At 39.4% G+C, this 13,712-nt stretch overlaps 1 pseudogene; it reads left to right on the top strand.

Annotated features, from left to right (window-relative positions):
- Positions 1-1,841: 1,841 nt before the first annotated feature.
- Positions 1,842-5,157, top strand: LOC114464469 (peptidyl-prolyl cis-trans isomerase FKBP8 pseudogene; annotated as a pseudogene).
- Positions 5,158-13,712: the final 8,555 nt, after the last annotated feature.

Raw genomic sequence — 13,712 nt, forward strand, 5'->3', positions numbered from 1 at the left:
CTCTCGAAAGGGACACTCGGGACTTTGTCGCCGCTTGCCCCACCTGCTCCCGGGGCAAGACCCCTTACAGACCCAGCTCGGGTCTCCTTCAACCACTCCCGGTGCCCACTCGGCCTTGGTCACACATCGCTGTGGATTTCGTCACGGGGCTACCCCCCTCTGGAGGTAACACGGTCATCCTCACCATTGTTGATCGTTTTTCCAAAGCAGCACACTTCGTCGCCCTTCCCAAACTCCCCTCAGCCAGGGAGACGGCATCCCTCCTAGTTGACCACGTCTTCCGGTTGCATGGGATACCAGCAGACATTGTCTCGGACCGGGGTCCACAGTTCATCTCCGGAGTCTGGAAGGCCTTCTGCGCTGCCCTAGGGGCCACCCTCAGTCTCACCTCTGGCTTTCACCCCCAGTCTAATGGCCAAGCGGAGCGGGCCAATCAGTCTCTGGAGACGTACCTCCGGTGTCTGGTCTCCTCCAACCCCACTGCCTGGGTTGAGCATCTGGCCTGGGTGGAGTATGCACACAATTCATAGATAAACTCTTCTCTGGGGATGTCTCCTTTTCAGTGCTCCCTCGGCTATCAACCTCCGTTGTTCCCCTCCCAGGAACAAGAACTCTCCGTTCCCTCTGTACAGACCTTCGTCAGCCAGATCAAAAGGGTCTGGGACAGGGCCAGGGCCAGACTTATACAATCAACTGAGAGGATGGAGCGGCAGGCCAACCGCCGTCGCTGCCCGGCACCAACCTACTCTGTGGGCCAACGAGTCTGGTTGAGGGCCAAGGACCTCCCTCTGAAGGTCGAATCCAGAAAGCTGGCACCCCGGTTCATCGGTCCCTTCCCCGTGGAGAAGATCATCAGTCCGACAGCGGTACGTCTCACCCTTCCCAGAACTTTGAAAATTCACCCCACGTTCCATGTCTCGCAGGTCAGGCCCGCCAGGGACTCCCCCCTGGCTCCTCCTGTTCCCCCCCCCCCTCCTCCCAGGATGGTGGATGACTCGCCCGCCTACTCGGTTCGGCGCTTGCTGGATGTCCGCCGCAGGGGTCGCGGCCTCCAGTTTCTCGTGGACTGGGAGGGTTACGGGCCTGAGGAGAGGAGCTGGGTCCCCCGCAGTCAGATCCTTTGCCCTGACCTAATCAGGGATCTCAAGCGGCGGCGTCCTGAACGTTTTGGTCGTGCGCCTGGAGGCGCTCGTAGGAGGGGGGGGTACTGTCATGCCCTCTACCTCTGGCATCTCCTGAACTGGTCCGTTGGCACCATCTGGTGGTCTCCATGCCTCACTGTCCAGACTACTCAACTCTAATCATCAGGATTGCTTCCAGCTGCGGCGGGGAGTGGTCACACCACTACTTAAGACACCGGCAGACCACAAACCGACGCCAAACTGTAAGCATTGCAGACTCTGACCCTCTCAGCCGATGGGATCTCTCCTGCTTCCTTCCCACCTGGAACCATCATCACCGCTGGAATCCCTCAGCTCACTCCACCCTTCAGCTGGTTCTTCCCCACTCCTGTGCCAGGCTCCTTCGTTTCGGCCGCGTTGGCTGCAGCTCGAGCGTCTCTGTGTTCCTGCCCATTTGGGGTTCAGAGGTTTCCTTTGTTAGTTTAGTCATTCTGAGTTTATGCCTTTAGACCTAGGGTTCTGTTTTTTCATCAGTAGTTTCCTGATCGTTTTTAGTTAATCTTAGTATTAGGTCTCCCTCAGTTTGCTCAGCACTTAATTTCTCCACCACCCCACTTTGGGCGCTGGTAGGTTTTCTGTTGTATTCAGTTTTTGTGAAATAAATCAGTTAATTGTATCTGTGCCTCCTGTTGTGCTGTCCGCGCTTGAGCCTCAGTTCCGTTTCGTGACAATCTATTTAATGGTGTTCAACACTATGCCACTCCTCTTCTCAGGTAAGCAAACTCACCCCTCCTGAATATTCCTCAAACGGCAGTAATGTCAAGACTCCGTAACATTGAATCTCGACTATCCAAAGATCTGGACAAAGCAAGCTCATACTGTGAACAAATGTCAATTTAAATAACTAAAGCCAAGTAAACAGGTTTTCCATGTAGACGTCAGTTCAGGAATTACTATTACCATGTAAACATGAAGCACAAGACTTTAATTCCAAATGACTTAATGCAGAAAAACTAATTCCGAATGAAAAAAAACATTATGTAACCGTGGCAACTGAGGAGTTTAGAACAACCGTTGATATGCCGGGGAAGAACTCCACATCAGAGAACATCAAAGGAAGAGCAAAAAGTAGAACTCTAAAAAAGAGACTAAAAGGCAGAACTAAAAACCCAGAGCTCACAGAGCAGATACTTCCTCAGGAGAGAATAAACAGACATAGTGTGAAAGCCCAAAGCTGCAGATAGGAGAGAATAGGAAACAGCTGGAACAGCCCCTGATTCAAAGAAAGACTAAAACATCCCGGAATTAACATCCTTCCCACAGATAACACACTAATACTAAGCTGCTCTTAAACGGTAAATCTCATGTTACAACCATCTATTGGCACAAAGGACAATCTAACAACAAGTGTTGTGCTTAATGATTCTGATTCTTCTCTCCTTTAATATGTCTTTGTTGTGTTTTAATATATGAATCTGTTGTTTTTATATTATTTTGTGTATCATTCTGTAATTTAGTATGTTTCTTTCAGTAATATTGTATAATTTTTCTCCCAGTTTATGTTATTGTTGTCTTTGTGTACGTTATTTATTTTTGTTTATTTTGGTATTTGTTTTATGTAATCCTGTATATTTTTCTGTGGTTTGGTTATCATTTTGTTTGTTGTGTCATTTCTGTGTGTGTATTTTAATAGTCTTTTTGTGTGTTTTAAGAGTAATTTTGTGCATTGTTTTGCTATTGTTTTGTGTATTTATGTCATTTTGTATGTTTATGCTAATGGCAGCACAAAATGAGACCAAAGGCTGCTTGTGGCTCCTGTGGCACCAGTGTCCCATGTCTGGACTAGTGTGACACTTCAATAGAGAATCAGAAGCAAGGTTGGGGTCAATTATAATTGTAATCACGCAATTGATAATTAATTACAATTATGGCGTAATCATAAATGTAATTTTAAAAATATGTTACTGTCATAATTGTAATTAAAATGTAATTGAGTTTAGAGAATTGACTGTCATTTGTAATTGCCATGCAAATTCTCTAAAAATAAGTATCAATATCAATTATAAGTTGTCAGTAAAAAAGTTTCAAAAACAAAACAGAAAACAAAACTGGGGAACCATGTTACAGTTCTACACATACAGTATGTAGTTAACAATTAAAATATGTTCCATATCAAGCTTTCCCACATTTTAATAAAAATGGCACAGATACCCACACCAAAAATATTAAAAACTATATTTTCATTGATTAGGAAGTCTTAAGATAACCAAGAGATAGGAAAGTAATCAGATGATATATATTTGTTTTTAGTGTATTTTACAGCTAATTTAGGACCCGTTATCATGAGAAACCAAAAAAAAAAAAAAAGTTAACCTTCATCTTGTGTTAGCTTTCTGTTAGCATCTCATATGATAACGGTCTTAAGTCAGTTGTAAAATACATTTTTAAAATGATCTAACCTCAACTAAAATTTAAGGAGATTACAACAGCAAAAAAAAAAAAAATCAATTACAATTACGATTATAACTACACCATCTTTGTAATTAATTATCAATTACATGATTACAATTATAACTGACACCAACCCTGCTCAGAATCTGCCAGCTAATAATGGTAATCTAGTTTGTTTTAGTGGTACTTATAATATGTTTCCTTGTGTTTCAGGTTGTTTACCAAAGCAGTGACAGTGCACCAGTCATGAAGAAAGGGAATAAGATTGTCATGGATCAGTCCTTGAGGAGAGAAACTGACCCCCAACCACCTGCTGATGAGTGGTTAGATATCTTTGGATGTAATCTGATAATGAAAAAGGTGCTGCAGCCTGGAGGAGGAAGAGACAGTATGCCACAACCTGGACAGATTGTGAAGATTAATCTAAAAACACGTCTGTTGGATGGGACGCTGGTCGAGGAGCTGTCGGAGTTCTGGTTCACTTTGGGACACAGAGAAGTGATCCCGGCACTGGATTGGGCGGTGCGATTCATGGGAATGGGAGAAAAGGCGGTTATCAAGACAGATGGAAGATATGCAAAAGGTTTCCGTGGAAATCTTTACCCTGAGATTCCGTCAAAGGCTGATCTGTCACTTGAAGTGCAGCTGCTAGAAGCTACTGATGCTCCAGACCTGAAGCTGCTGTCCCCCACTGAGAAGATTGCTCTGGCCACCTGCAAGAAGGAGCAAGGCAATGTCCTTTATCGGTGCAGAGCCTACAACTACGCCATCCTCAAATATAGCACTGCCCTGAAAATAACAGAGTCAATTTCTAAAGATGACATTAGGTCTGAAGAAGAGAACAAGCTGATAGAAATGAAAGTGAAATGTTTGAACAACATGGCTGCTTCTATGCTGAAACTAGAACACTATGCTGAAGCGCTAACGTGCTGCAGCGCAGTGCTGATGTATCAGCCCAAAAATGTGAAAGCACTTTTTCACATGGGCAAGGTTCTGGCCTTGCAGGATAAATACTCAGAGGCCATTCAAACACTACGGAAGGCCCTGGAGCTGGAGCCACGCAACAAAACGGTCCACGATGAGCTCTCCACGATGATGAAAAAGCACCGTGAGCATGAAGCAGCAAAGCAGGCTATGGATGAGAAGATGTTGGAGAACCCGTCCAGCACCCAAAAACATCAGGCCATGGATGAGAAAATGTTGGAGAACCCATCCAGCTCCCAAAAACATCAGGCCATGGATGAGAAGATGTTGGAGAACCCGTCCAGCACCCACAAACATCAGGCCAAGTCAGCATGGGGTTTGAGCTGGAAGTGGCTGCTTGGTGCCACTGCAGTAGCCATTGGTGGCATCGCTCTGTCTGTGGCCATCTATGCTAGAAAATGATTCAAGAACTGTAGTAACAACACGACTTAAACACTGAAGCACATCTGGCAGAGCATTCTGACCATGTGGTCCATGAGGGTGAAAATATTTATCAGTTTATGACCTCCTCACTAGAGATGTAACGATTCACTCAACTCCCGATACGATTTGATTCACGATACTGGGTTCACGATACGATTCTCAGGATTTATTTTACAAAATGGGAATGTAAATAAATGACTGAAAAATATTCCTTTATTTTTTTGGGAAAATACGATACTATTTTTCATTGTCAAAAGAATCCCTTGATAAACTATTCAAAACAATGCAATTTAACTAAAAATAAATCTTGAATGAAATAAATAAAGGAATAATACAAATGAAGAACAAGCTTATTATTTAAATTCTGGTTCTATAGTAAACAATACAAAACTGCATAATAGTTCTTTTTCTTTTTAAAAGTGCAACTGAAAATTTATTTTGTGCCTTAACAATTGCACGAAAAAAAAAAAAAACAAAAAAAAAACGGTCATTTTACTGTATTTAGGTCAGATATTTGTTTGAACCAGCAGAGGGCGCTGGTAACCCAATGGTCGGTTGGCATGCAGATATTTTGCTAGCAGACAGAGCTAATAGAAAAACATGACTTTTACAGATATTCACGTATTATTACAGATATTCTTTTGGTGCTAAAGGGGTAATGAACCATTTATGAATATGTTTAAGAGTAGAAGGCGGCCAGAAAGAAAGTATTAGCAGATTTCGCTCGCCGCCAACACTTCTGGGTAGCGCCCTCTTCTGGTTAAAAAAAGTACTGCGATTCAATTTTCACAGCATCGATGTGAATCGTTATACCTATGAATCGATTTTTAACTGCCTTACGATTAATCGTTACATCACTACTCCTCACTGTCACTCTCTGTTCTCTGCTATGTGTGACAAATGATGTCATCATCCTCTACAGTTACAAGATGCATTTTGTAGGCGAACAAAGGTGAATGAATATTCAAAAATATGAATTATTAATATGAATATGTTTGTTTGCCAGGAGTGCATCTGAAATGGATGTTTAATAAAAGTTAAAATGTAAAAAAAACAATGTTTACAATGTGTACATTTTTATTTTACAAGCATCTATTCACATAGGTTACAAGCATAATGATGATAAATACAGGGTGACTCCAGGTAGGAAGAATATAATAATATATATTTATGACTTTTTAATACCACCTTAAGAAAATTTTAGACCAAACTTAAGATGGAAATACAGACCAAAGGGAAAATATATTGTTTTACAATTAAAGGCATTGATGACAGTTAATATAATGTACAATAAATAAAAATGAAAATATTCAGTTGTTTAAGAACATTATCCAAATGTGTTTATTAATGTGGAAAGAAAAAAAAAAAAAATCAACATTGTCCAAAATTATATTTATTGTAACACAATTCTTACAACATTTAATACCAGTGAACAATAACCAGAAATCAAAACTGACTGGAACCTGTGAGCAAACCAAACACCAAAGTGCTTTTATCAGATCCTTCACTGATTGGGCTTTTCCACCTGGCAGGAGCTGGAGCTAACTTGGAGCTAGCGCGTGTTTTGGCTCAGCAATGGAGGAGCTCGTCCTGTAGAACTGTTAATAATCCTGGTAAGTTTTATTTCACCTGTTGTTAAACTACTACCAATATTAACTTGCTACAATATTCTCTCATCAATATTATGAACGTTACGTCTAACGTGGTACAGGCTAGCCAGTTAGCCGCTGGTTAGCTAGGAAACCATAACAATGCTTTAATATTCCTGAAAGCAGCAGTAATATATCATTGATCTGTATTCAGAACTGATCTTATTGTTACACAATGATCATGTAATAATATTACTGAACTATGTGGTAACAACGTTTCTGCTCATTTCAGAGTTAGATTTAAAGGTTCATCTGTAGCTCAGCTCGTCTTCATCTCAGAACAAATCCAGTTAGATTTATTCATTCTATGCAAACATCAACATGATCAATATTATCTGTTGGTCCATCCTAAAATATCATTATACACCATTTACATTAATTTATATTTGTTTATGAATAAATTAAACTATTATTAAGAACTAATATTTTCTATTCCTGGACAAAACAAGGCTCACACTTAATCATAAAGCATTGTACACTCTATTATACACTTGTTTTACCATATCTGAGTTACTATCTAGAAGTTTAGGGAAATACATACATGACAAACATCCAATCGTTATTCATAATGTAATAAAGATCATCAGACTGATAAATAACAGAATACAGAGAACACACACATGGATTATTGTTAAAAACACCAGATTTAAAACTCCAGATCTCATCAAACTCTAAACTGTCCAAATGATTTATAAAGTAAAGGTGTACTTCCAAAAGCGTTGCAGAAAAGTTTTTTTTTTAGAGAGAGAAGGGGGAAATAATTTAAGAGAACTACATTTCAAGATGAAAAATACTAGAAACACAGTCAAAAGGATGAATATAGCAAAATCAGGGGTTAAATTATGGAACTGCGTAAGTGATGAAATAAAACAACATAAACCAGTTTAAAAAGCTTTTTAAATCATATATTGTTAGTAAGTATAAGAAAGAACAGTAACAATTTTACCAAGTACATGTCATATATACATTCATGTGTATGTATATGTTTGATGTGAATGTATAAACTGTATATAACACGTGTAGATTATATATTACAATAGTAATACAAGCTAAATATTTTTTTTGTGCGTGATTATCTAGAGAGTCTTAGTTTTATTGTGATAAGGTAGGTTTATATAAGCTTTGTTTCAACCTACACACTTCAGCTTAAGAATTACACAATTGTTTGTTTTTGTATTTTCTTATTGTAGAGACTAACGAAATAAATAATAAATTCAAATATTTCTAATGCTTCTATGCAGGAAAAAAAGGAGGAAGATGTTAATGCAGATTTTCTTCCACGGAGCAGTCAGAGACACGGTTCATGGACCAGAACCAGGACCAGGACTACGTCCATGGTCCATAACCTCCAGCTCATGATGAACTCCTCAGCACTGGTGTTGGTTCTGGAGCAGATAGAGGCAGACTTTGGCCCTTTTCTAATAGAAAACCCATTATCATTTCTTAAGTCAACGTTATATTGAGTTGGTTTATATATCCATTTTTACTTTGTGTAAATAAAGTTACTTATTTTGTATTCTACAAGGACTTTGTTCATTGTTTGTTAAAGATTAATATTAAATCGGGGCTTTCGCCTTTAATTGGCCATGTAATGTTGTTACATACATGGAATTTGTCCTCTGCATTTAACCCATCCCTGAGGAGCAGTGGGCAGCCATTTTTGCAGCGCCTGGGGAGCAGTTCGGGGTTAAAGGACTTGCTCAATATCCCACAGTGATGGCCCAGGTGAGGCTTGAACCAGCAACCCTCCGATTACAAGCCCAGCATCCTTAACCACTAGGCCACCACTCCCACTCCATAGTGTGGAGTGTAGTACCATGAAACAATGTTTTCCTCCTCTGACCACTGCTTTGTCTTCTTGGACTCACTTTTAAATGTGTTTTTGTGTCGGATTTGCGATTATGTGACCAGACGCCCGCCAGCTTAAAAAAGGGCTGCTTTTCGTTTTTGGAGAACCGTCGACCGCCCACTTCAGAGCTGAGCTGTAGCCCAGCAGCTATGTGGGGCCAGCGTTGCTCTGGTTTCTGGCACCGAGAGCTGGAGCTATGTTGGTGGAAACAGAATGGCTCGGAACCAAAACACGCGCTAGCTCCAAGTTAGCTCCAGCTCCTGCCCGGTGGAAAAGTGTTATGAGTCACACCAAAATACATCCGACCGGAAACACAGCCTTCTCAACACAATGTTCCCCACCATTTCACAGTCACTGGGTGAATTATGAATGTAACTGATCGCCACAGTATCATCCATTCTATGAACACCACCGGCAACAGAGAAGCCCCTCAGCTCGAAGCGCGTCGCGAGTATCTTCGACGTTGATGACAAGCATCTGTGTTCAATGAGCACAAGCGTCCAACTACGTGCGTGAAGCACATTTTTGACGCCCAAAACACGTTAGATGTGAATGTACCATAAGGGGGCTCTGCATGTGTAATCTGGAAAATAGAAGGCTCCACGCATTGCCACAATGTTGTCGTGCTGTTTTTAATTCTTATTCACGTACCCCGATGACAGTTCGCATACTCCTGGGGGTACCCGACCGTACCCCACTTTGGGAACCTAGGCTTTAGCATTTGACTGCATTGCATGTTAAATGTGCACTTTATATGATTAAGTTTTCTGTTCCAAATTCTTGAAGTGAAAAAAATGTAAGTTGCTTTAAGTGTTTTATGACTTAATTAGCATTAAGGTTGAACATTTGTCTTTATAAAATGGTGACTGATAAAATATTGCTTTTGCCTTGCAGTGTTTGTTCAAATAAATATATGGTTATGTTACACCCCGAAAAGGGAATAAACACATTAGGAAGGACACGGGAAAACAATTAGGATTGTATAACTTTTATTCATAACTGTTAACTATTATTTTACTTCTTCTTTTTCAAAAAAAAGAAGAAAGTTCAGGAACCTGAAGAACAGAATAATGTTAAACACAAATAAAGGAGACAAAAAACCCAAAAAATCCCATATCCTTAAACTAACTTTAACTTTAAACCAAGTTTACCTGGTGGGCCGGCCAAAAAGAAGAAAAAGATGCGGTACTGGGCCAACCCTTTACAGGGCCGTAGAAGCCAGTACCACATCCAAACTAAGAAAGAAAACCCCATCTACTCCTGAAAACCAACTGAAAACGAAAACAGAACAGCCGGTCGCATCAGAAACAAACAAAATATACCTAAACCCCAAAAAGAGAGGCGCAGGTGGAGGAGCAGGAACAGACCTCCGCCCAGCTCCCCGTCTGCAGGTGAATGAGCGAGAGAGAGAGAGCGTGCACTCCAGGCCCAGCCTATTTATAGGCGGAGCCGTAGGCTTTTCAAGCGCCTGAAACAAAAAATCCCCAAATTGGAAAACAGTATAAAAATAAAGAAGAGGTAATTTAATCACAACCAAAAACTACCTTATAACCAAGAAATAAAAAGAACAATGTCTTAAAGTCATATAAATGTATAATATAATAAACAAAGAAACTTGCAAATACCTAAGAGGTTAAATGATAGCATTAAATACAGTGTAATATACATTTTTGGTGCTGTATATATATATATATATATATATATATGTCAATTTATCCATATTATTAATGTTTAACATTACATCTAACCATTCATCAACATCAGGCACCAGATCACAGCGCCATCTCCTGGTTGCTTTTTACAGGCCAACATCATAACCCTCAGTATTTTACCCATCATGTTTATTTTGAAAGTTCAAAGTATTTAATATTCTCAGATACAAAATCTTAAAACTAGTTGGAATCTTAATTCCGATGACCTCCATATCTCTGTCCCATATTGATTTATCAAGGTGCATCTTTTGCCCAGCTTTACTATCATAGAAATATCATAGTTTCTTTTCAGCACATCTCATTTGTGCGCTAGTGATTAAAAATCCTGTGTTTATATAATTAATGTAATGCTCGTGCTGGTTTATCTTTGCAATAAGTTGCTTAATATTTGAAGATTCATTGATATTTTCATTTATCAGACGACCCGACCGTCCACTCCATCCCAAGCCAAGTGGCCTTGGTTCATGACGACTGCATTCACTTCAACTGGACCACCCACAGAACCAGTTCATTCCTTTTAAATGGACACGCTACATATTACATTCAGGTGCACCTGTATTGTTAAGTCAATAATGTTTGTTTGTTTTGTGCCTGTGTGGTTTACTTTAAATTGAATACATTTACAAATCTTTATGCTTTCAAATTGGAGAAAATGTGTAGAACCAGTGTAAGGAGACATTTAAAATCCATAACAAAATAGTTCAATATAGGGTACTGGCAATTATAGTAATAATAATGATAGTAATAAATAACATTAATAATAATAAATACTTGTTTCACTAATGCCAAAAGTGATAAATTAAAACAAGAAAACTTTTTGGGAACCCATGCTTGATTATTTACAGCAGCGCTCACTAATCCTAAACATAAAAATATTACATTTCAGAATCAAAAATATTTTATTAATCCCAGAAGGAAATTATTTGAATAATCGAAATAAATAATTTCTGTAATTATATATGATTGTTATAATTTAATATATGGTAGTGATAATGACACTAAAAATAATTCCATATTATTCAATATAATTGATATATTACATTTTGACTAATTTAATACATTGCTAATTGTACTTCAGAACGTTTTTAAAGTATTAAATATAACATACATAGTACATATTTAATTACATATTATTAAACTCATATATATGTGGGTGTGCATGTATATTAAGTATTATAATTGATTTAATTATCTATTGCTCCCTGCTCCCAGAGGAGCAGGGAGAAGATACAGTACCAGACTTTGTAATCTTGGATAGTAGAGAATCAGTTCTCCGAATCGAGGCTCCTCGGTTGAGTCCAGACTTTGTCCGCAAGATGTTTCAGAGTCTGAACGAGACCCAGTCGTGCTTCTAAAGCAATGGTGCCTTTGGCGCGTGTGGGGCCAGGATCCAAAACCGTTCCACTACTTTGTTTCTGGCGGAGCTGGATGCGGCAAATGCCACATCATCAAGTGCATTTATGAGGAAGCGACAAGGATTCTGCGGGAGCTCCCCAAATTCCGAGACAGAGCCGACATGTCCCAGCCCACCATGCTGCTGACTGCCTTCACGGGCACGGCAGCCTTCAACATTGCGGGCAAAACGTTACACTCTGTCCTCAAGCTCCCGAGGTCACTGGAGCCGCCGCACCAGGGCCTTGGCAATATACATTACATTACTCACATATTTCCATTTGCTCAATTGATGAGAAAAACTAATGTATATTAGTTTGTCACTCTCATTTCTTCACCTAGCTTCAGAATGTTAGACACGCCGTCCAGTAGCAGATGGGCCAGTGGATGTTGCGGTGTCTCCCGACGGTCTGTATAGATTCGGTAACGGCCGTAGCTCCATTTATGTCTAACAGCTACAACGAGACATGCTGGCTGGTGAATATCATATTGATTGATTTGATTCGTGACAACCCCAAACTACACACGTCTCAGGCTGTGGAATTCTTCTTCCCGAATTCTGGTCCTCTGCCTGCACAAGACTCAGGTAAGAACAAATGCCAAATTGAGATTTACATTCCTCACATATATCACAATTGTCACAGTGACACATTATAATTTCTCTTTTTGTTTCAGAGGACAAGTTACACCCCAGAACCAGGACATTGGAGACGCTTCCCAGACCATCAATGCCATCAATGACCGCATGAGTTTGTCTCTTTTTTTTTCCTACATATAGCTCTAATGGGTTGCAATTTGTGATGTCCACAAAGACACAGTTGTGCCGGGTTGTAGCTAACAAACCTCTCCTGACCCTCGTTGTATACCCATTACATTGCTCATGCTGCTTACACACCATTTACACTGATGTCCACCCCATATTCATTCTCATTACATTGTATTTCTGTATCACGTTTTTCTGCAGTGTGTGCCTTGTCCTCGCTCTTCTCTCTCTCTTGTGTTTCAGGTGTCTTGGAGCTGGCAGTTCCTAATATGTTGTAGAGTTAGGGTTAGTGTGGTTCATTGTGTGTATGTGTGTGTGTACACCAACGAACTAACCTGTGTTATGTGTCTCTCTCTCTCTGTGTGTGTGTGTGTGTGTAACAGGGTCACTCAGTGTGTTATTTTGTGCCAGTCCCAAGCCTGGATAAATGGAGAGGGGCACCTTGAGTGTAAAAGCAGTTTTCTGTGTCTCTTCTCTATGGTAGTATGTTGGATGTACATGACATTGGAGACACTTCCTAGACCATCCCTGCCATTGATGACCTGAGTTTAAAGCCTCATGTTTTATCCCCAACAATATTTTATTATTTGACACAGATTGCCTTAAATTGACACCCATTCTCTTTATTACACGAAGAGATGAACAATGTACAATCTGCATTATATAATTTAATGTGTGGTGTCCAAAATTATTTATTTTATACATCAATGATTTTGTCTGTGTCTAAACTGCTAAAATGTATTCTCTTTGCAGATGACACTACTTTATTTTATTTTGTGGAAAATTTAACACTGTTGGAAGTAGTTAAAAATTAATTTAAAAAAAGAAAAAAATGTTTTGACATTAAACAATTGTCACTAAATTTTGGAAAAACAAACTTTATGGTATTCAGTAACAGAAGGAAAGATATTGCATGTTCAGTTATTATACACGATATTGAAATAAATAGAGTAAGGGAAACCAATTTTTTGTGTGCTATGGTTGATGAGAATTTGAGCTAGAAATCACATATAAATTATACAAATGTGAAAATATCAAAAACAATAGCTGTACTACATAAAGTAAATGATCTATTGGATAACAAAGCACTGTTCATGTTATATAACTGTCTGATTGTTCCTTATCTGACCTATTGTGTAGAAGTCTGGGAAAATGCCTGTAAGACAAACATCCAGTCAGTCTTTATATTACAGAAAAGAGCCAAACCAATAATAAGCAGAACACAATATAGACATCCAACAAACCCATTATTCCATCAGTTAAAAATGTTGAAGTTCAATGACATTGTAGATTATAGTATTTTGCAAATTATGCATAAAGCACATCAAAAAAATCTTACCTGTAAATCTCCAGGTCAGATTTGTAAAA

The sequence above is a fragment of the Gouania willdenowi genome, chromosome 6, assembly GCF_900634775.1.
Source record: "Gouania willdenowi chromosome 6, fGouWil2.1, whole genome shotgun sequence".
Lineage (NCBI taxonomy): Eukaryota > Metazoa > Chordata > Actinopteri > Blenniiformes > Gobiesocidae > Gouania > Gouania willdenowi.